Source organism: Mycteria americana, chromosome Z (genome assembly GCF_035582795.1).
Source record: "Mycteria americana isolate JAX WOST 10 ecotype Jacksonville Zoo and Gardens chromosome Z, USCA_MyAme_1.0, whole genome shotgun sequence".
NCBI classification, from domain to species: domain Eukaryota; kingdom Metazoa; phylum Chordata; class Aves; order Ciconiiformes; family Ciconiidae; genus Mycteria; species Mycteria americana.
The window spans coordinates 55,084,692-55,108,963 of NC_134396.1; the positions used below are offsets into that span (position 1 = coordinate 55,084,692).

General features: G+C 39.0%; 1 protein-coding gene and 1 long non-coding RNA gene across 12 annotated transcripts in view; one reads left to right on the forward strand and one right to left on the reverse strand.

The window, feature by feature from the left end:
• LOC142421687 (uncharacterized) overlaps nt 1-8,818 on the reverse strand; it is a 76,428-nt gene extending 67,610 nt beyond the window's left edge. For both annotated transcript variants that reach the window (XR_012778950.1, XR_012778949.1), the window contains exon 1: nt 7,998-8,818. This is a non-coding gene — a long non-coding RNA (uncharacterized LOC142421687). The remainder of the gene's footprint in view (nt 1-7,997) is intronic.
• The window catches only part of FER (FER tyrosine kinase), a 205,636-nt gene continuing 189,697 nt past the window's right edge, over nt 8,334-24,272 (forward strand). For all 10 annotated transcript variants that reach the window (XR_012778947.1, XR_012778948.1, XM_075526643.1 and 7 more), the window contains exons 1-2: nt 8,334-8,393; nt 22,703-22,809. The gene's annotated coding sequence lies outside the window, so the exon portion shown is untranslated. The remainder of the gene's footprint in view (nt 8,394-22,702; nt 22,810-24,272) is intronic.

Below are 24,272 nucleotides of genomic sequence, written 5' to 3' on the forward strand. Positions count from 1 at the left end.
TTTTAGCTAAGCACAAACACTGCTCCAGATATTTAATATAAACTAGCCAAGCAATTTCTGTAATTTGATATTTAACAGTAAGTGAGGAATGCTGATAAGCTACAGACATTTTATTCTCTGCACTTACATCAACAATTTTAGTGCAGTTTCTACTAAAATGGTATCAACATAATCCTAGAATACCTATTAGAGCAGGGAAAAATCTTGTGTTTTACAAGAAACACTATTAATAATTACATACAATATGAATAAAATAAAGATGAGGTTAACATTTATGAAACAAAGCAAACGATTTTGATAAACTTTTCCTGTAAAATATCTTTTGCTGACTTTTGTATTTGAATAATGAAATTGAATCAAGTCAGAAGCTTGTCTTATCCTGTTTTGGATTCTAGAGGACACAATTGATTTACTGTAGCTGATTGGACAAGGGCAAAAAGTAAAAACCGCTAATCAATTTGTTACAGCTTCACCTGCAGGTGTTTAAAGCTGAAGACGGATATCTGCCTGTTTTTCATTTGGTGTATATTGCTGCAAGCTGTGGAATTCATAGTGTTGGCTGTTGGATGTGCTCCCACTCCATCGATGTCGATATACATTGGCTTCAATATGCAGGGTATCAGTACCTTACAGGAAAAGCTCCCTGCTATGTGGAATAATGATTGCTGTTGCATAAAACTCTTGTTTGCAAATACTACTGCTGGTTTCAGTGTGATTCACTGACCAAAGGTCACATGAAAAAGTGTGTGTGTACTCACTCATCCTTAAAAGATTGTGTAGGCCTGCCAGGGGCTATTTAAACTGTATAAACGTGGTACAATCTGCTAAATACTCATTGAATGTCCAGTGGCACAACGTGTTAGATATACCAGGAAGCACCAGTTTAATTTCCAGGGCTAATCAACTTGCTATAATTTTATTAGTAGCATGTAGTAGTAGAAGAGTTTGTATTAAACTCTGAGAAAGCTATTGATCCTCTTCCTCTCTCTTTTTTTTTTTTTTCCTCCAATTCACTTCCTGAGAGAATCTACTTCTTAACGTATGTATGCTTATTCACAGATCTGACTAGCTGGTCTTTCCAGGCAAGGATGTGTGAGCTCTTAGATAGTTGGAAGAGGTTTGGGATGGACTCTTGAGAGCCAGAAACTGTGTGGCAGGTAGCTCTTTGCACCTAGTTATTATTGCTGTGCTATGTAATACTTAAAAGACAATTTTAGTTGTGAAATACACTCTGTTTCAAGAAGAGTAATGATGTGTAAAGTATCCCAGGGGACTGAGCTCCAGAAATCTAAAGCAGTTTCTGATAAGAAGAAATTCCATTTTAGAGACCTTCTGAAGAAAGTTGCTGTGTCTCTCCATAAAAGCTTCAAAGTAAATAATGATGAAATTGACATTTTATGCCTTGGGAACTCCAGTGTTGTCTCTTCCTGAATTATCCTGCTCTGTAGTTTGCAATGACATGGTGTCCCTCCAGGTACTCTTACTAATAGGTACTGAAAAATATTGCCAGACAGGACAGTTCCGTTATGAAAAGACACAGGATGCTAATAAGATGTTTCTGACATCAGGGCAACAATAATACTTGAGCTCTAACTAGGTAGCAAAACCAAAATTTTAAAATATGGGGCAACTTACACCCCACTCAGAAAAAAACCTCCAAAGTGTAGAAATGAGAAAGTGATGAAAAGATTTATACAGGTTTTAATACTGAAATTACCCTTGGCACCAGACAAAGATTAAAATAGAAGTAGAGTAATTTAATTCCACAAACGAGGTGTGTACAACTTGTCTGTTAGGTCTAGGGAAGATTTAGAGGAAGAGTTACATCTGTTGGTACACTAACTCTGAGAAACACCTTTCTTCATCATTCACCTATAAAGACATCAAGTCACTTAACCAGCCATAGTACTGTGGATACCAATTTATACAAATTCTTCATCCTAAAAGCTTTTCCTTAAAGGAAGAACACCTAAGAAATGTGTAATCTTATAAACTCTCCCTTCTGTTTCCTGCCTGCCTTCCTGGGGATTTTCAAATTAATCAAGATGTTGAGCTTCATCTGCTGCTGCTGCTTACATTTTAGAAAGACTACTGTCCTTCACCATAGTAGCTATAATCATAACCTGTTCAGCTGGATTAAATCATCAACGTGTTCTGAAAAACATGCTGATGTCTCAAGGCAAAGGCTCAACTTCTAGATCATGGATTAACAAGTCCTGTCTTCAAGATTTTTTTGTTTGTTTGTAGGATTTTATTTAGGCTTATCAGTTTTGTTCACAATGTAATCCTACCAACAGCTGTGTCAACACAACCTAGAGTAGTAGCATATTGCAGCACAGGAGAAGGAACGTGCATTGTGGAAGAGAGGCAGGAATACCTTAAGCTGGAATTTGTCCTCAAGGTGTTTTTTTTTAATACACTGACAACTGTTTTATACAAATGTATGCATGGTGAAGGCCATGATTTATTTAAGCATATAAAGTAGCTTAGCATGTGCATTACACTACTGTCTCCTCCTCAGAGTACATAAGGCAGTGACCAAACACACTGAAAAAGATGTAGATTTCCTATCCCAGGCTTGGAGGGCTGGAATGATGCCACCAAAGAGATAATCTCAGCCTGCCGCTTCAGGAATTGTACTCTTTAGTGGCAAGCAGACTGAGGTATTGCCTCACTCATCCCCCTTCCCTGACTGCTCATACCTAGCCTTGTGTGGCTGAGTTGCGCTGGCCCAACTAGTTGTCTGGCTGTGGTGTTAACCAGATAGAGAACACATATGATTTGAAAAAGTATACCAAGACTTATATAAAGAAATTATGTATATATAAAAATAATAGCAAGACTATTTTTTAAGCTGGGTCATCTCTCCTATCTACTTTGCAGAACAGTTGCATAAACATTTCTGGGGGCAGAAGTGAGGGAATGACATGCTGAAGACCATGGAGGGGAATACGTGGTAGTGGGAGGGTGGCAGAGGGAACAATACTGACTTAAGGTATTGTATCCAAAGATCATGAATCTACAGTCCAAGAGAAAATATCAACAGAAAGCTCAGTGTGCTTTTACTCAGGTAGACCAACGTACGGCTGTCACTCTTTCTTGCAGCTGGAAAATTAATTTGTCTTAACACTGCTAAACTCTTTCAAGGTGGCTTCTGTACTGTGTGAATTGCAAACATTCATACCTTTCTCCAATCCAGGTAAGTAAGTAGCAAGATATAAATCCCGTGACTTCCAAGGAGACACATTTACCTGAGACATTATTATTCCTCAAGCTTAAGAGTAATAACTAGCTCTTCAGTCAGCAACTGAAGGGGAGTTTGAAAAAAATTTTCAAAGCAGATTGCACTTTTTTTTTTACTAGTCAGGAGCATAATATTATGAATTAGCAATGCTTGCTCCGTAGAGCTAAAGGTGGGAAATGAAAACAGTGTGTCAATCTGTAATGCCATCTGATGTACAGGATAAAAGCAGGGGTTGTCATATTAGGAATGCGGGCCTACTATTTGCAAATGACTTTGCACAAACTGTGTAATTATTTTTTAAATGGCCTAAGTGCTCAGGAACTTATCTATGGGACTTCTGTCCCCTCCCTTATCGCTAGTTGATGCAGTGCATATTTAGATCCCATTTAGATTTCAGTGTGTCTGTTCCAGTACTTGAGCAGCGTATCTGTGACCACCTATTAGGTTGCACCCTGTAACTCTAATTAATTATAACAGCAGTAAATTTATCAAGAATTTAAATAGTGTTAGGAAATCACAGCTTTGAATACTTGTCCTTAGCTTTGGATTATGAGTGATTCCTCCATTACATGCTTGTTTTTTGTTTTTGGGCATTAGCAAGGATCAGTAGCTCCTTTTAAGAATGAAACCACAACTTGAATTCCCTCACATCATGGGTAACCTTTCTTTATGTCTGCTGAGTTTTAATTCATTATTTTAAAATTAAACAGAACTTGCTGGCTTCTTCTACTTCTCTAAGAAGTTCTGTGGCAGATTCCAGCTTGCACACAGCTGAAAAACAAATTGTGTATGTGAACATGTACATGTGCATATTTGTATATGTATATACATATATGTGTGTGTGTATATATTTATATACATGGAAAGACTGACAAATATGCTTCCTTCTGTTAATCCCACCATCTTCTATTTAGCCGCCATGCCCTAGAGAGGCAATTATTCAAAGTAATGTGTATAGGGATAGAAAAGCAATGGCAGGTACTAGGATTTAGGAATGCGTATCTGCACCACACCTTATGATTGGGAAAACCCTGTCAGGTTTTCTAAGGAAATCTCCAGGCACCTTAAACACAAAATGTGTAGTTTTAAATAGCACAGTGTAAATTTGAAAAGGGTCTGAAGGCAGCACTAGTCAGATCATGGTGTTGTCATAGCAACAGACATTGAAATTCAAAATATGAAGTACAAAATGGGGGTGGGAGAAAAAGAAGGGTAGGGTAGAGAAAAATAGCAAGTAATAATGAAAATCTGTTAAAAAGAATATGAAAATTAGACTTCTGTAACCAATGATAGAATAACTAAAATATCCTTATTCTGCATACTATTATTTGCACTTTTTTACCTTTTCCATACAACACTTCAAAAATGCCTTATAAATATTAACAATCTACACCTTCTAACATCCCTTAAGGAAAGTATTGATGTTGCCATTTATAGATAGAAATACTGAGGCAGAGAGAGCTTTGTTTAAGTAGAATGTCTATGGCAGAGGTGAAAAGAGAGTTCAGCTGTTTGCTCAGTTCTGTACTCACATGCTCTTTGTTTCATTGCTTTAACATGCCTGAGTTTTGTGATATTATCTAGATATGTAATAGAAGAACCAGAGTAATTTTCATAATAGTAGTTGTAACAGTATTCTGTTTCTGACACAAAAGCTCCAGCGCTTTAATACAGAGTTTCTATAGTTATTTAAACTTTTTACTGTACTTCTTTACAATAATACTGATAATAAATAGGGAAAGAATGAGTAAAATGGTAAACTGCAATTTTTTTTCCAGAGGTGTATGATAGTTTAGAAAAAGATACTCATTCGTGCCTAAGTCATCAAGGAAATCTAACTCAACAGGAAGGAATTCATATGCCCTTGTTAGGGATCAAGGAACCATATTGTTGGTCAAAAGCCTGAGATTACTGGGGAATTTTTTCTCAATTTATTATTTTTATCCCTCACAGACATCTCTTTGCAATCTTTTATTCTGAGTATACCTCTATAATAACTTCTCTGTATTACTGACTTGTGTATAATAGAATTCTTTAGTATATCCAGGAGATTTTTTTTAATGTCGGATTTTGCAATGACTCCCATTTTACTTTAGCATTTTGAAGGAGTGATAATGAGGAACTTTCCCTCGCTCTCTGTCCTACATTTATATTTCCCCTCCAGACATGTAATTTAATTTAAAGTTGTTATCATTCTTGAAATAATATAACACTACAGTATCTGTCCCCTAAGAATAACTTTAAGGTTTTTCAACATGAGTATCAACAGTATAAAGCAGATAACTTGCATGTGACATCCAGGAATTTTAGGCAATGAGCTATAAACAAATTAGATAAAGGTAGAAAAGAAGCATTCAAAATTATGAAAATGTGCTGACTGAATTATAGACTGGCAGTGTACCAGAAGAGTTGCAGCAAACAGAAGAACAAAAAGAAAAGGATTCTTGAAACCTAGAGCTTAACCAAACAGGACAAGAGTTTCACTATTTAAGGAGCAAATCCTCTACTATTTCTAGGGTCACAGTGGTGGGTGAATAGATTATAATAGAAAGACTGAAAATTCTCTGGTAGTTGGGAAACCAGCAAAAATTAAAGCATGAGCTTACAGAAGATGGGTCATGTGAGAGGAGAAGACAGACCCAGGATACTAAACTGAATTTTTCAGGTATTTTTACTAGACAGTTGCTATTGTTTCAGCTAGTTGAGCCATGAAGTGCTCTGCCTGGTAGGTGTTTAGGTGTTGCACCACAGAACTCGGCATGTGTCCAGGTGCTTACCGAGTTTGTTGGGAGGCAATTTTGCAATAATGTCTGAAACAATGCGTCAATGCCATCATTGTCCAAAACAGCAGGTTTAAAGTACTGACATTGATCAGCTTTGGTTTAGCATGAAACTATAGATTTAATGTGTAGGAGTTAACATGTAGGAGCAAAGGGGAGAGACTGGAAGAAAGTATGTCTAGGGATTGATAGAATATGTGAAGCAAAAGCACATTCATTTTCTGATCTTTTTTCTCTCCTTTGGATACTTTTAGGACTCAGCCTCTCCACTTCTGGAATTAGGCAGTGGGCCCAGGTAGGAATGAGTGGAGGAATGTGTGCAGAACTGGAAGACTGGGATAGGGAAGAGAGAAAAGGATTAGCATCAGCAGCCTGGTAGAAATAAAGTTTTTAATTTGGCTTTTAATCGCAAGTGCTAATACGCTTTTAAAGCTTTTCATATTCAATTAATAATTGCACTTTCTAAATAAAATTAACAATTTGATTTTCAAAATAGTTTGCATATGTCCACACTATACTGCAATGACAACGGTATAGGCCTCCCTTTTTTTCATCTTTATTTAACAAATACCTGAAAGCTTTGGAAAAAACCCTTACTACAAAAAAGAACAGGAATCCTTTCTTCCTCAAAAGTCAAGAAGGTTCTTCAGTAAAGTTAAAAAAATTCTAATCAGAAAACTAACGAGGATTTTTATACCCTCATACCATTGTCTATCAGTTTTTATCAGGTTCAAGGGCCTCAAGGCCAGCTAAATTACCAAATCTTAGACATAATCATAAAAGATCTTCTTTAGGCATATGAGCAGCATGACTGACAAGATATCTGCCCAATAAAATAGGTTATGTTTGAATCTAACTGAACCAAGACTGAATCAGGATGTTTGTACCTGTATTTGCCATAAAACCCTGTCATTGATGATTTCTTATACTGAATTCAGTATTTGTATCTAAATTAAGATTTTTATCCCAAATACAACATTGTTGAAAAGTATCCAAATGTAAATTACATCTTAAAACCCCACTTTCTACTACAATTAAATAGCTTTTGACTTTTTTCTCCATTGTGCATGTAGTATTATGCAAACTTGCTTCTAACTGAATATAGGTCTCAATTTGCCTCAAGGTGCGTATGGATAAGGTACAAAAGAAAGTAATTCTTTCTCATATGATAAACAGGTAAATAAAGGAAATTATTTCTATATGATGTTTTGGAAGAAAAAGGCATAAATGGCTTAAACAGAGGTAGAAAAACTGCACACTGCAAAGTTTCACTAGTGCTTTTTAAACACTCTGGTCTAAAAGCAAATTCTAGCTTAAGAAGCTGGGGATTGGAATATGATTACTCTGCCCACCTCCTGTTTTTAGGAATCCTTCCTAAACACCAGTGACTGGCAACCCCTTGAGAAAGGATATTTGTCTGTAACTCTCATCTAACCTATTATAGGGTTCTTATGTTCTTCTGTAGGTATGAAATGCATCATGGTATCAGACTTTGTTATTACGACTTAATTGAACTGAATTTTTCATTTCCTTTAAATACAATCTGCTACAAAAGGCAATATACAACATTTTAATATTCATCAAGTTTCCTAAACTTGTTAAATTAGTGCCACAATAATAGCTTTTTTCCTTTTTTGTTTTCTTTTTTCTTTCTTCCTTTTTTCCTTCTTTTTTCTTACTTTCCTTTTTTTTTCCTTTTTTTCTTCTTTTCTTCTTCTCGTTACCTGTTCCTGATGCTGAGTTGGCAAGGTAACGAAACATCAGACTCCTTGTCTATCTGTCCATAAGCTGCAGTGTCCAGGACTTATTTTCTCAGGATTTGCCATCTTTTAGTCTCATACATTTCTTTTACGTTCACACCTACATTTCCATGATCAAGTAATAAACAGAACAAAAATTATACCAATACTTTAAACCCGGTGTACATTGTATATTGTGTATTGTAGTGTTGTAATTATGTAAACATTCCTTACCAGTTATTAAACCTTGAATCAATCTTCTGTGCCCATTCCGCGCTAACCCTAAGGTATTTCTAGGCGTGTCTTTTAAAATAAGAAGTTGTGAGGAAAACCGTTGCTGGGAAACGGACGCACCGCGCGCCGGAGGCGGAGCGGGGAGGAGCAGCCCCGCCCCCCCCCGGAGCGCCACTGCTCCCTTCCAATCGTGCCGTCTCTCCGAGCCGGGAGGCGGCAGCGGTGGCGCATCTTCCCTCGCTGACTGGCCGCCAGTTGCAGAGCGTCACCAGGAGGAGGGGAGCGCTCGGATTGGCTGGGAGGGCGGGGGGAGCCTGGCGCTGATTGGCCCACGCCGGTCACGTGGCGCTGGTGGGGCCGTGACGCCCGCGGTGGCGGAGGGGCTCGGCTTGTCAGGTAGGTAGGTGCCGTGCGCGGCGCGGCGGCGCCGCCGCTGGTGCCCGCGCCCCGGGAGCGGCGCCCGGGCCCGGGGGCGGCCGCCCCCACCCCTTGTCGCGTCCTGCCCGCCCGCCCAGCGGGCAGCCGGTGCAGGGGGGCGGGTAGGCCCCGCGCGGGGTTTTACCTGCGGGCGGGCGAGCGGGGCGGGGCGGGGCGGGCACCGGCGCCGCTCACGCTTTCCCCTGAGGAGGCGGCGTCGTCCGGTCGCTTCCTGCGGCGGTGGCGCGGGGAGACGTCAGGGGCGCCTCTCGCCCGGCGGCGGCTCCGCCCCGGCAGGGCAGGCAGCGCGGCGGGTGCGGATCCCCGCCCCCGGGGCTGCCGTCGGGCTGGGGGCGCGGGGCCCTGCGCGGGGTCCGGGCTAGGGGGCGAAGGGAGGAAAAGGGCTGACTCGGTCCTGTTCCTGCGGCGCTTGTCCCTGCCGGTGCCCGGCACGTCTGTTCCCCTGCCGTGCTCCGGCTGCGTCACGGCACGCTGGCCGGGCTGTAGCTGCTGCGAATAATGGGAGGACGCGGCAGCCACCGCTTGAAACTTTGTGATGTGTGCCCCCCACCACCTCAAATAAATGCAACGCCCCTGGTTTTGGTTTTTTTAGTCCTTTCCCCAACCCCCGTGACAGTGCTGTGCAACTTAAAGACTTTCTTAACTTATACGTTAGATTTAGAGCCTGTGTAGATAGGGCCTTCTTAGTGCTACTGCCCTGGCTTTTTTCATGTGCGTTTTTATGCTTTGTGTGTTTGTGGGTTTGGTATCTACGGGGGTCCTAAATGCTCACATACTTGGTATTTGAGAACGAAATATATAGAGGGGCGTTAAACATCCCTTTTCATGTTGGAGTATGTTTCTCTATTTTGTTTGCGTTTACATGAGCAGACACCCTTGGAAGTGACAACATCCTATGTGAACACCTAGGGTTTTGCTATACTTTTAAACAAGCCATCTCGTCTTCTGTTTGCAGGAAAGCAGCAGTGCTTTCCAAGTAGCTGACATAACTTTTACCCACTTTGTAACAAACCTGCACAAAGTGACTTTGATGCTTTCCTATATTTTAATGCAGCTTCTTTTAACAAGTTGCAATGTAAGAAAAACCTGTGACATTTGAAACTTTTTGACCAGAATAATTTACTGGGCATTATTTTCAGTTAATTGTACACGCTAAATAATATGTAATAAAGAGATGACTGGTACAGTTTACTACATGTATGTGCTAGTCTTCGGAAGACTCCAGGAGGTGGGACTTTTACAATTCTAATCTGCCCACAGTCAAAGCAAATTGCAAATGATGGACATCTTATAGGTTGAGTTACAGTAATGATTATTGTTGGTGAGACAAATGTATGTTCTCTCCTTTTATAAATTCCTTTTTAATGTGTTGATGGAAATTGTCAGTACTGTTACAAGTTTAAAATAGACACACGTGGAATATTAATCCCAAAAGAGAGCTTTGAGGATGTTTCTTTGAAGGAGAAGATCAAGTCTTGTATGTACAAGGTTACTTTTTAACTGAGCAAAAGCTCTGTTAACCATCACCGAGGTCCTTCCCTGCTTTCCTACAACCATAACTTCATGTCACAACTGAATCTTTCAAAGGAAGGTTCTTCTTCAGTTGATACTTGGATTGCCAATGTGTAAAGTGATCACGTAGAAATCATTTGGAGGAGACGCTTGAAAGTAAAGACAGGCCGAAGAAGGGGTGGGAGGATTTTAAAGTAGAGTGATACAAAGGAAGATAAGATGGGTCGTCTTTAAGAGAGGGGGAGAGCTAACATTTTTTTCACTGGAATAAAGAGGTTTAACACAGGGACGCAAGATTCAGCTACATGGGGTTGCACTGCAGTTAGGTAACATAGGATATATTTCCGTACTTAAAAATGTTCAGAGTTCGGTTTAGTTCTTCACGCCACGGAGAGGAGAGGTGCTTTGCTGATACGAAGTAGGTTTATGCTAGACGCGAGTCTGGGGCCGGCGTCTGGCGGTCTGATCTTTGTCCGTGCGGAGACCCCCCTCTTCCTGCCCGGCTTGCTCCCTCCGCTTGCTGCCGCTTCTCGATGTTCTTTCAGCTAGGAAGCAGCGGGGTGAAGGAAGGTATGTTGCCGTGTCAGCCTGAAGGCGGAGAAAGCTGGCAGCAAGCCTGGAGTTGCTCCATACAAGGAGATGGGCTAGCAGCATGAGGTCATCACTTCTCAGGGAGGAGTTTTTCTGCAGTGTGTGGGAAGTGGGTCTAGGAAAAGGAAAGGGGATTCTTTTTCTTGGGGGGGGGGGGGGGGGGGGGGGAGGAGAGGAGGAGCAGCAAGAGAAGAGAGGAAAGCCTAAGTTCATTCCAGCAGGAAGTAAACTGCATATATGCTTCTATCTTAAGATAAAACTGTCTACTTAGCACTGTCTTAATTACAGCATTGAATTATTTGCCTTATAAAAATGGATTTTGAAAACTTAGTGGAGAGGATTATTATACAGTAGAGATAGTCTTGGAATTGTTGAGTATTCACCATTTTATTAGGGAGTTAAAGGGTTTAAAAGACTGTAAATATGCAGCAAGTTTCTGCTGTATAACATTTGCGTTAGGTAACTGTAGCATTTTTTTTTTGAAAGATTTAGTTTGGAAGCTTTTTTTTAGTAGTGAATCAGTGGAATTTGTAGCCTTGTTTCCGGGGTTTGAGAGAGGATAGTTACCTTCCTTTTTAAGAGCTATGTGTGTGGTCACGTACAGTGCGTAGGAAGTTTTGGAAATGGTTCTTAAAAAGCAGCAAGGGTGCTTCTAAAATGGCTTTTTTTGTGTTTGTTTTTTTTTGTTTCTTTTAGGGCAACTTCATGGGATGGAGGATTTTGATTCATGTCATCTCGTAGCATGAAATTATATTTGAGAGCATGACTGTAATCTTTTCTAATTCCTCCTGGAAATTTAAATGCAGAGTTCAGGTTGGTTTTGAGTGTAATGAGTTTGAAGTAATAGGGATTTTTTCAGTCCTGTGTGTTTCCCTGATGATGATAAAATTAAATTCCCAATAAATGAAGACGTAATGCTGTTATTAATCTAAGTGAGTAAATTGTACTTCATAACATCATTCTACTTTGGATCTCATTTGCTCTGCAGTCACCAGCTTCCTTTGCATTGCTGCCTTTCTACACCAGAGGGAAAATGGCAAATGGTTTAACCACATACAGTTTCAAACTTTTTTCCCCACATCTGAGCTTGTTACTAACCAGCTCACGACACACAGACGAGTGTCATAGCAGTGTTTAGGGACAACTCTCCGTACTCAAACCGTACTGTGGTTTAGTGACTGTTTTCTAGCCAGTTGTACAGGTTTGTCAGAACTCCTGATCTTTGAAATGTATTAGCCAGCTTGTTGGAACACAGCTCGGGCTGTTTAATCTTGTCTATGTTCTGAACTTGCACCTTGAGTAGCGAGGGTGTTTTGTTAGGCTTCCTGATATGGTTGCTCTTATTTTCTGCTGAGGAGAGAGTTACTAGTCATGCCAAATCTTGCCCTTATGTTGTTGATAGGGTGAACGTGGAGTAACAGCAGTAGCTGCATACTGTGAGACGTTTCTGTGATGTAGCTCTCTATTAAGACGATCACATGAAACTTTCAACTGTTAAGGGAGAAATAAAAATATTGCATGTGTACTCGTAATCTGTTCTTTAGGTATGCTTTACAATATTGCTTGCACAATACTGTAGTTCATTTAGAACCCTGTCTTATTAAGTGCTAGTAATGAAAATACTTAATGAATAACTACTTAATAGTTTATCATGTATCAGGCATTTTTCTATATGGTATTCAAATCTTGGTCTGAAGACAGTCCTTTCACAAGCTCTCTTGTAATTAACATAATTTGATCTTAGAGTCTTACAACACTTTTTTCATATTATGGTTTTGGAAGCAATTTATTTTAACATGAGGAGCTGAGACATTAAGAAATTAAGCTTAATCAACAAAATAAATTACCATAATTAAGACCTAATGAAAAATCAATTACCTCTTAAGTAGGGGCAACCTGTGAAAAGTTTGTGAATTGTTGCGTATTATGTAAGCATTCTTTGCCAGAAGCAGAAATAGAATCCACAATAGTGCTAAAGTGTATTAATCATTAGCACTGTGTTCCCTGAAATTGCCTGTTTAGAAACTGCGAGACATACAATTACAGCAATGAGCATGGTAGAGTCATGAAGATGAGCCCCTCCGACAGAATGCTGAATCATCCCCAGAGCACTCCATCCTCTGTAATAAATGAGTCAGGCATTTATGGAGAAAAGCACTGTGGAAGTAATTACATAATCACATAATGCATATTCCAAAGAGGGTGGCATTTAGGTTTTCATCCTCAATTTGTGAGTCTCTTAATTTCAGTACTTGATTTGTCAGCTTTGCTGCTTTTCTCCAGCTCTGTTTATGCCTAACTTTTTGCTTTAGAAAAATTAGAAAATCTTATTCCATACATTGACAGCATATTGTAACTTACATGGTTTGTCATCACATTTGTAATGTTTGCTGTTTGAACTGAGAATGGAACTAGTAAGTTGTGTCTTGGTTTAACCCCAGTCGGCAACTGAGCCCGACACGGCTGCTCGCTCACTCCCCCCTGGTGGGATGGGGGAGAGAATCGGAAGGGTAAAAGTGAGAAAACTCGTGGGCTGAGATAAAGACAGTTTAATAGGGAAAGCAAAAGCCATGCATGCAAGCAAAGCAAAGCAAGGAATTAATTCCCTACTTCCTATTGGCAGGCAGGTGTTCAGCCATCTCCAGGAAAGCAGGGCTCCATCACATGTAAGAGTTACTTGGGAAGACAAACACCATCACTCCTAATGTCCCCCCACTTCCTTCTTCTTCCCCCAGCTTTATATACTGAGCATGACATCATATGGTATGGAATAGCCCTTTGGTCAGCTGGGGTCAGCTGTCCTGGCTGTGTCCCCCCCAACTTCTTGTGCACCTGGCAGAGCATGGGAAGCTGAAAAGTCCTTAATTTAGTATAAGCATTACTTAGCAACAACTAAAACATCCCTGTGTTATCAACACTGTTTTCAGCACAAATCCAAAACACAGCCCCATACTAGCTACTATGAAGAAAATTAACTCTATCCCAGCCAAAACCAGCACAGTTGTTGTTCGCAGTACAAAACAGTCTGGGGTGGGAAAGGGCATAGATTTAATGGTTATTTAATAAAGGCAGGAATAATTTTATTGAATATTTGGTGCAGTAATGCTCAGACAAATAACATTAATAATAGCTCATCTGGTGGAGGTTGTTAGCTATTGGGCTAGTAAATCACAAAACTCACCCTTGGTGAACCTATAAACAGATAAGAGTAGGGTCTTAGGATAAAGCTTCTTCATCTTTGAATGCCTAAAGCTTGTCCTATCTGCTATTAAATTGTGTAAGTTTGTTAAAATCTGTTTAGTGTAGTGTACTGCTACTGTGTCTATTAAAATACAGCTTTCGTGAATTATGCAAAAGCTTTCTTTAATGTTTTGGGTTTCTTTCAGATAGCATCTGACTTCCTAGTTGTGGCTTCTGCTTTGAAATGTTCATGAATGTAAAATAGTACCCCACAGTATTTGTATCCCAAGTAAGTTTCAGGAATTCCAGATAAGGGGTGCAGTCAAGTAAAGTGGCTAAGTTTTAAAAATGTGACAGCTTATACACTGTAAATAATGGTATTTTAAAGCAAATGTGCTATCCCTTCAGCAAAATGTTGCGAGAATTGCTTTTGTAGCCAATTTTAAGGAAAATCATCGAACTTTGGAGCATCTTTTTACTGAGTAAAAGTTATAAAGCATGGAATTAGGAAAACACATACTTATTTATTGTTGGTATGACTATATTTGTTGTATGTTGATGCTGTGAATGGTGTGTTTTCTCCCAAGGAGAATAGCTTTTCCATAATTTCTGTAATACGGTGTTTTACAAGTGCAGCAGATGTGATATCTGAAGGTCACCAGATAGAAGGAAATGCCTGATTTGCCAAATACAGAAAAATGTTAGCAGTTGAAGTGCACAGCTGAAAAAGCAAAGAATTGTAAAGAGTTAAAGGTTTGTAACAAAGATAGAGGAAGGCCTTTTAATACCCAGTTCTGCCTTTTGGATTAGGTGAATGTTGAAATTGGAGTGGGAAATCTCTCATCAGTGAATGTGTTAAGTAAATCTGAAGCTACTATTTTAACAAATTTGATTGGCATCTAGATGATCTACTTTATCTAAATGATTCTTTTTATATGAGGAGGTAATTAAACACATCCTTATTGAGGTCAAAATCTCAGTTTGATTCAATCCTTGTCTTCCTCCACGGCCTCTTAGTTTTCCATGCTGCATGCTTTCTAACTCTGCTTTTCTCGAGCCAGCTGGTACCCTCTGGAAGGAAACCTGTCTACAGCTGACAGCATTGTTTTCTCCAGGCTCTGCTCCAGCCCCAATATGGATGCACACTGCAGCAGATTTGTGTCCTATGCAGAACAGTCTTCTGGAGATATCCTATCCCTCTATGCCTTGTGTCCTCGAACCTAAAGCTTCGTATTTCCACCAAGTATGCAGTGCATACCCTGCGTATCATGCTGCTAAAATATCATTCTGTTGGGCTGTGACACGATGATCTCTTGTGCTGTAGTATTTCATCACCAAAGTCCCCCAACCAGACTTGGGGAGTCTAGTGGAGATATAGCAATTTGCAGTGTGGATGTGGGTAGTCTGGTTTCAGTGGGTGGGAGCTGCCATTTCCAAAGCAGTGATTAAACAGATGATTGTTAACATTTGACTATTACAATAGGATGGTTTGTGTCCCTCTACAGACTTTTTCTCAGATTAAGTTGGGATTTCAGGTTTACAGATGCAGTCAGTCAAATTCCCTTCAACTGTCTCAGAGTACAGTAAGGCAAGAATTCTGAGAGACTGAAATAACTCTTTTGCCTACAATACAAATGTTGTTATCATCCCTAAATTTTTTTTTCTGAAGAATATCCATGAATGGTGCTATGTCCTGAAGAACATTGGCCTCATAAATGAAAAGTTAGCTGCTTGGTATCCTTTCTGGAAAGAATACTTTTGATATGCAGAATGAAAGACTGGGGATAAAAATAATAATCTGTTGCAGTAAAGATCAGTTATGCTGAATCTTACATATGCAAATAAATTTCCATGTAAAGAGTCCAAGCATACATTTTTTTGCTTATGTGCACTTCAGTACCATTTTTCCAGAGACCTGGGAGGTTAAACATCCACAACTTTTAACTGTTTGTTATAACATCCATTAATTAAAGCTTGATCCATTGATACATTTTCAAATGAGAATAATACCCTTCAGAAAGAGTGTTCTTTATAACCGGGAAGGCTGTTGATACTCAAACAAAACTGACTGGATCTAAAAAGATAGGGTAGGTTTCTTCATGTATCTCGAAAAGTTAGCCCTGGTATATATTTGTAAAATGTACATATTAAAATTTGTTATGCACTTCAGGTGTTTAAGAAGGTGCAAGTGCATAGTTCAGTCATCTCTTTCTGGTTACTCTACATTTGTAGTGCGAGTAACTGTATCCCATTTAACAGAGAGAGTTATTACAGTAAGTATCTTTTAGGATATGGAGCATGTGAAGGAAAAGTCATTCAACTCAGGAACAGCAAAGACTTGAGGCAACACCTTTCACTGAACCACACGGTATGTTATATTTCCTGCAGCGTAGCAGTCTGGAATATCAGCTGTTGGGAAGGGACAGGACTTTCTTCCTCATGGACTTATGTTCCTCAGGGGTTGGTTTTCTGTACAGGATACTGTGTAATTGAACTACATTGAATGTGATACAATGAGAAGGAGATAAGGAGATAAGTGACCTCAAGAAGACTGAATGAACAGTGAGTTAACTAAGTAGAAGGTTTAATGAACCAGAAGGATGTTATTAGTTTAATGAAGGAGGAAAGAAGAAGCAACATCCTGATTGCTCTTTGAATTTCTTTTCAAAGAGTGATAAATACTTGGAACTAGATTATGTTTCTCCTGAGGAGACTAGTATTGTCATATATTACAGACTAATGGCAAATTTTTAATCTAATTGTTTTGGCTGCAGTGAGAAATTCTGGCTGATGTTGAGCCATAGGAAGAAATTAAACTACCTCTAGATTTTTAAAAGTACTTCACATCCTGTGGATTTCTATTTTTATGTGGCTGTCCTTAAATCTCAAGAGGTAATACAGTGCTTCTGGAAGAAGCTCCTAGCAGTATTCTGGATTTCTAAGTTGAAACATACAATGGCAGCAGCTAGAAGAGTTTTGGGACCTGAAAGCTTTCCAAGGAGGAGTGTTAAGTGGTGTTTTGTGATGAGAGACCCTTAGTACTGTGTCAGTATTCTTTCCTCCTCTTGTCTTCCCTGAAGAGATACTTCAGTAGGCAGCCTTGGGATTGAGGGTTTGCGCTTGGATTTGTGTGTGTGTTCATTCTGACTTGCCATGTATTTATCTCAGGGGAGATGGATATCAAGATATGAAATGTTACCTTCAGAGGTTTGGGTTTTTTTCCAAATAAGGAAGACTGCTTCCTACCTTCAAACTGGAGAAGTTGGCATCTAATTGAATAAAAGAAATCAGCAAAGTAGTAAGTTAACTATGCATAGACTAACTCATTAGTCAACAAGGTTACTACAGCTACTTGTTAATTTCAGTGTTGACTCTTGGTGCTACTTTTCCTGGCAGTTGTTTCCATCTTCACTATTCATCAGAGACAAGAAATCTCTTGAAAATGCAATATATCAGTTGTCTTTTGTTGCTTTTGTTTGTTCAGAAGTTTCGTCAATACGCTATATAATATACACTTTAAAACAAGCCCGAGTCACTGATTTAGTTTTTTTCAATTTTGGCCAACTTTTGGACATTTTAGCATTGTATGTTTCTTTGTAATTCTAGAACAATCCTGTCCTTCAGCTAGCAGAACTTTTAACAGGGTTTGAGATACTGGAGTGCAGTGCCTGCCACATGAGAATCATTTTTGTTAGCCTCATCCTGCTCAATCTGTTTTTCTGTTAAGATCTAGTGTGGAGATAAATGTTGCAACACTGCAGAATTGAGAGTTCAGTGAAAATTTGTTGGTCAGCTACTCTCTATTGAGGCCATGCTTTTCTTTGGCTTTCCTTACAGCCTGGAACTTAATTTAAGGAAAGTTTAATTCCTGGAAAAATAGCAGGAAGGAAAGCTTTCTTTACTTGTAAGCACGTGGAAGGTAACAAGAAACGAGGTGCATTTACCCCTTTGAAAGCAAGGTGTGTGTGTATGTCTGTTATTTTGTATGCGGCACTGCCTTTTTCAGAGTTAACAAGAGCACAACACTGAGTCCTGAGGCACGGTAGCAGAGTGTGACTTGAGGCAGCCAGCCTAGCTCTGCTCTTGCTAACCTGTAGCGGCCTTCACCTTCTTGTACTCTTCTGCCTGGTGAGATTCAGCCTCCAGCATCTGCCTTGCTATTTACCTGTGACTGTGAGGTAGAAAATCCTACAGGATGGAAGCAAAACTGGTTGAGTGACTGCGCCTAAAGAGCACTTACCACATGGTTCACTACCAAATGACAGCTCTTCCTGTTGCACATTTTTCACAGGAGGCCTGAGATGATAAAATAAAGGGCATGCTGAGGAAGTTTTCAGGCCATGGGCGGCTGGGAACAACTGCAGTTGTGGTGGAAAATGAGATGACTATTTAGAATAATCTTGGCAAATGGGAGACATCATCTGGAACAAAGCAGGGTGTCAGTGAGCACGAAAGCAACATACTGTCTGTAGACTGGACTGCATGGGTACGTGATGGGGGAAGAAACAGGGTATGGTGCAGTTCTGTGGAAAAGGTCCCGGAATTTTTGAATCACAAACTAAGAAGGACACAGTATGATGCTGTTGGGAAGAGGTTAAAGCACTCGGGCAGGAGCTCAAAAGTAATTTGAAGTTAATCTCTCTGCTCTTCTCAGAGTTGGTGGGTCCTACAGTACCCCACTGTTTTAGGTTCTGAACTCTTAAATGAGATGAGGACCAATTGGAGAGTGTTCAGAGGACAGCAGTGGTTAAGAAAATGATTTAAAATGAAAGATTGAAAGAATTAGAATTACTTAGTCAAAAAATAGGATATTCCAGTTGCAAAGAAGTGGCTTGTCTCTCCTCTGCATTCCTCAGGCACAGGGTGGGGAAGGTGAGATTTGGTCATTGAGAAACTTTTTCCTCGTGCTAAGGGCAGGGGAATACTAAATGAAGTAGCCTGAGAAGACCAAGTCTTGACAAAAATCTTTCTGCCATAGGTAAGTATATGTGGTGTTTTGGCAGAAGGGGAAAGAATTACATGGTGTCTTTAGATTATAAGCCTTACACCTACATGATTGTTAGTGACTTACTTCTGTCATGTTTATTACTACCATTTGCATGTGTGAAAAGAATTCCAACAGGTAAATGAAAACTTTGTATAACCAAAAAAGGAAGTGTGTCTTGTAATTCTAGGCAGAGGGTCTGAGAGTTGGTTTCTGGGCTTTTATCTGGTTTAATTTTTGTTTGGGTTTGGTTTTTTTTTGGTACTACTGACAAGTGTAAATCCTGTTCTTTGAGGGAGCTCATTGCTTCTTATTTGCATGTATTTTTAATAAGATCACAGCTGCAAGAGCTGCTGGGGAAAACTCTGGTCTTCATACAGCTGCAGGGGTAAGAGAGTGAGAGTGCATTGTGTGAGGATGTTTGTATGCAATCAAGTGAAGTCTGTCTAGCTCAGTACTTGCTACTGTCAGATAAGAAGGGGCTGCTGGCACAAATCTAGAATAATAGTTCCTGTCCTGCTTTTGCAGTTTAGAGACATCTTGAGATGGAATTTCTGCTGTTCAACAGATCTGGTTTTGTTCATGGATTTTTATAATAATTTTTGAACCTGTTTGTTTCTTGGTCTCACAAATGTCTTTAGGCATTGAATTCTCTCATTTAATTATTTACTAGGCAAAGAAGTACTTAAGAGCAACTTTTGAAAATTTCATTTGATGTTCCCGTGTTCTTCTGGGAAACACTTCAGGCATCTGACATGCCATGTCACTTTGTGCTATCATGATTATTTTTTTTTTGTACTTTGATTTGACACACCATCATACTTATCTGTTTTGTGAGCTAAAAAATTCTCTTTACTTTCTTTGTGCAGAAACTGCTCCATACTCTGATCAATATTACCTATACTTTTTTGGTGCTTTTTGTTCTTCGTGAGATAAAATAAATTGAAGGTCTAGGAATACCATGAATGTATCAGCAGCGTAAGAATATGTTATGTTCTCTCTTCCCTTCATTAAAAAAAAGTCTGATATTCTGAATGGTTCCTAACCTGACCACTTCAATGTTCTTGAAGATATATGTTCAGAGACTACCAGACCTTTTTCTGATAGTGACATTAAATAACCTAGAGTTCTGTCTCCCAGTGTGTTACGCTGCATTTACTGACAGGTGACTTCATCTACTGTTTTGTATGCTTGTTGATCAGTATCCTGGGGTGCTTCTGCAAATTTTTTAATGATGTGTCAGTTTTGATTGCTCATGATAATTTTGTATAATTTGCAAATTTAAGCACAGATGATATGTGAAATGGCAGATATGTAGGTGACTGTTCTGAACAGCAGCCCAAGTCCTGGCACAGATTCTGGTGGGGCTTTTGACTCCCCTGTGAATCTTTGTCTCTTAAATCTTACCCTGCAAGGTCTTCATTTCTGTAACAGCTTCCTATGAGAGACATCAGCAGAAACTTTTTAGAAGTCTTTTGTTCACTACCACTTCCAACACCTTTATCCACAGGATCCTTGATTCCTTCAAAGAGCTCTTCAAGTTACAAAGCATGTCTTTCCTCTACAAAAGCTGCATAGTGTTTTTCTCCCTATTATTCTAGTCTACAAATTCTTCAGTATGGTTTAGGCACCTTGCCCAGTATGGAAGTCAGTCTGTCTTTGTTGTGCTTCTCCTGATTGCCTTGTCAAGCTCTGAAAAAATGTCATATATTTTCCACACTCTGTTCCTCTTTACTTAGGTCACCGTAAGCCTAAGTTTTTGCAGAATTAGTAGTTCAGCAATTTCATATTTGATCCTTTAACACTTCAGCTGAATAGTATCTGGCTCTGGTGAATTCTTATATTAATTTGATATTTTTAAATGTTCCTCTGATGCTTCATTTTGAGAGAATGCCTCATCTATCCTCAGTCTAAAGAGGATCTGGTGTGGGATTGGCTTTGACTGTCTCACAGTAATTTCAGAAAACAACAGATCATATAGGTTTTCTGCTCTATGCTTATCTTCTTTTAATTCTTTGTTTTATATCTTCATTATCTAGTGGTTTATTGCATTGAGGTAGCAAGTTGTCTGTAACTGTCAGGTTCTACTATGTTTGAGCTCAGAAATAGCAACAGGAATTTTGTAACAGTTTATTGCTCTCTTACAGATGGCTATGTAGTTCACTGGCAAGCTTTTATTATACTTCTGTGTACTAGCTAGTACATGTCTATCAGTTAGACCACTGTTGGACTTGTATTACCAGTTTTAAATTCTACTAATGACCTGTATGCAGATGAAAATATGCACATAGGTAAAAAGTCAGTAGTAATTGGAATTCTAAAGAAAAGTGGAGTTAGCATTTTATTTTTATATTGACAAACAAAATTCTCCATTCTAACATATGTGATAGAGTAGTTCTTTAAAAAAAAAGGTGTGCTTTTTGTCTGTGTGAAGAGAGCAGAAGAGACAGTGTGTCTGTTTAAGTGGCTACAATCTGTTGTTTCATTTAATAAACGGAATTTTCAGAAGATGTTCATTTTACCATGTGCAGTTCCTTAACATCTGCTTGAAATCTGAATGTGCCCAGGTGCTGGTGATAGCATGACTCCCATTTGAACCAGGAAAGGGGTTAAAAATAGTGTTCCTGTCTGGTTATATTCTGGTGTTTCCAACTGGTTTGTATTTGTGATGGGAGGACTGGAGACAAATTTACTACAACGTTTTTCTCTTGCTTGTAATTTTTTGCTGGTGAAGACTTTTTCTTGGGATTTGCAACTTTGCAATAAGTATTTTTGTATCTATTACTAAAAATGTGGTGAATTTTGTAATGCTTCTAGGCTGCTGCATTTTTTTTCTCCTTTTGTATCTGGTTGCATAGCTGCTGTTTCTTTGCAGTGACTGAACATAAGCATCACTTACAGTCTCTTCTATTTTTGGTCATGGAGAATGGAAGTTTTGTATTTATATTAGGCAGGACTTTGTTTCTAGAATGTCACTAAGTAACCAGAAAGGAATACTAAATAGTGTCTGCTTGTATAGGAACTAGAACTATCCCTTTGTACGATTTTCCAAATGTGTCCGTGATTAGTGCCTTGTTTTAAATAATGGACATCTGCAAAATAGTTCTCTTTTCCTTACCCTTACCCACCGTGTCTGTATTTCAGTTTTGCTTAATGTGTCTTTTCTTACAAGGGCATTGCTAAACTGATATTGAATGTCTCATCTAAAGATTTAACTTCAGATGAGACATTCTGGTATGAGGTTGTGAGTGAACACTTAACATTGGTCCAGATTTAGCTTATACAGTATACCTTGCACCTGTAAGCTATATGCAAACCCTGTTTCTTATTTTTTTTTGCATTTTATATACATTTTTCTTAATATAAAACCTCAAAGATCCAGCCTTGTGTTGCAGTTTGCTTCGCCTAGATTGCAGTCCAGGGTTACAGCTTGAAATTTTAGTGCTGCACTCGTCTTAACTTTCTGACCTCTTACTGTTCTAGATACTGGAGTAATTAGAGCCATATAAGAAATTTCTGTGTCTTGATTGGTCCTTTTCTCATGTTGGCACTTGTTTTCTTACGGTCTAGTGAAAATACCTCTACTAAGTTTGTCTTTCATATAATGAATTTTGGTCTTCCATGCTTTCGTTTTCCTTATTAATGGGCTTCCTTTTTGTTTGATCAAGGGCAAAGTTCAGAAATAAATGAAATGATCTAATTTTCCAGCTATGACACTGTGTCATGAGAAATTCCAAAAACTTAAAACCCCTTATGTTACATGTGTAGACACAAAATTGTATCTTCCCTCAAAATTGTGTGTATGAAGTCATAGCATACTACTACTTGCAGTCATTTGAGAAGTCTGCTCTTTTGGTTTTCTTGAACTCTGTCTCTTTTTTAAAAAAATCTGTCTTCTGGTAATAATCTGAAAATGCAGCTTACCTAAGTTTGTTTTGCAATGTATTTTAAAATGCTGAAATAATAATAAAAGAAAGTTTGATCTGTTTTTTTTTCACAGAGTCCCCAGAAAATAAAAGTATATTTAAAAAGGGAAAATCAGGAGAAGTTGCTGCTGACATAAAGAGAAGTGTACTAAGGATCATTTCTTGAGGAAAATTTTTTAAGGTATGTGAGCTATGTTTTGCAGAAAAGCCTTCCTGAAAATAAGCTGCCTATTTTGCCTTGAGTGGCCTAGTATTTCAGACCAGTTTTGAAACAACCAAGTTAGCTTTAGATTACCACTTTGGATGTTTACTGATGGCAGTAGCTCTATGGAGGCATTAATTCTGCTAGTTCATGTTCCATACATTTTGCATCAAATACATGTGTAGATAATATTCTGAGTATGTGGTTAGTGTAAACAAATGGTAGGTAAAGCATGTGTTTTACGTTTCATCGTCTTGTACATTGCAGGAGTAGATCCTACACTAACAGAAATGTCAATTGTTTGTCTAATTTTTATTTAAGGTGAGGATAGAGGGCTAAGAATGATTTATTTCATTGTTTTAATGGAATATAACTACTGTAAATCTAACATTCAGAAATTGAGATGGACTGCCTAACAAATTGATCACCTTTTATAAAATTGCTTTTAAATCAGTACAGAAGCCTTGAATTTGAGGATTTGTCTCCTGAATCCAAGTCCTCTTCCTTTTCTGATTTTGCAGTATTTTTGGAGTTTCTATAAAGGGTCTGCACAATATAAGCCATGCTAAGTGATTTGGAGCTCATGCAGATTTAGGAGCAAGGGAGTTGACAGCAGATCAAGAGTGAGTGTGATGCTCTCTGCATACCGAAATGGACCCACTCCATATTCGTCCTTCTGGAGGGGCCAGATGTCTGCTGTGCTTTTCTGTTCTGAATTTAACTGGGGGCCAGGTGTGCTTCTGGTTCATGGTTTATCAGTTGCCTACCTTGTCACTGATATTATGAAACCACAAGTTCCAACTGATGCATGTGGAACCATCATTGTTTTAAGATTACCAATCACAGTCTTGGATGTATTTCATGGCAATATAGAACAGAAGGCACCAGTTGTTATAAAAGTAGGAGAGCATCCTGGAAAGGTATTGCTATGTATGTGCTCTGTTCTTCCCTCCTCGTTTGATTTCGGTCATTTCGGTCAGACACACAGGACCTTTGATCTGGCATGGTATGGCCACTCTTGTGTCAGGGACAGATTGCAATCTTTAAATTAAACGTAGTTTGGCTATGAAAACTACTTTCTTCAGAGTTGTTGCTGGAATCCAGGAAGACTACTAATGCTGGAATATTGGCTTTATTTGCTGAGGGGAGAGGGTTACAGTATTGAAGGATTATATGACTGTCATTGAAGTTTCTCACTGTCACACCGACAAAATTTAACATTGCTTCATTTGAAATCTGACTGCACTGCTGTGGTGGTGATGGTTGAGACAAGTCATAAACTGTCTTCAGTAGCTATGCTTAAATTTAGAACTGTTCAAGGTCTGGTTGCTCATTCACTGTATTATTAAACGTACATTGAGTGTTTACTTCCTGTCAGTGATTAGTTTGTTATTTTGAGAGTCACTCTAAAAAGAAAGTAAGTCTTACTTTCTTGGAATTGG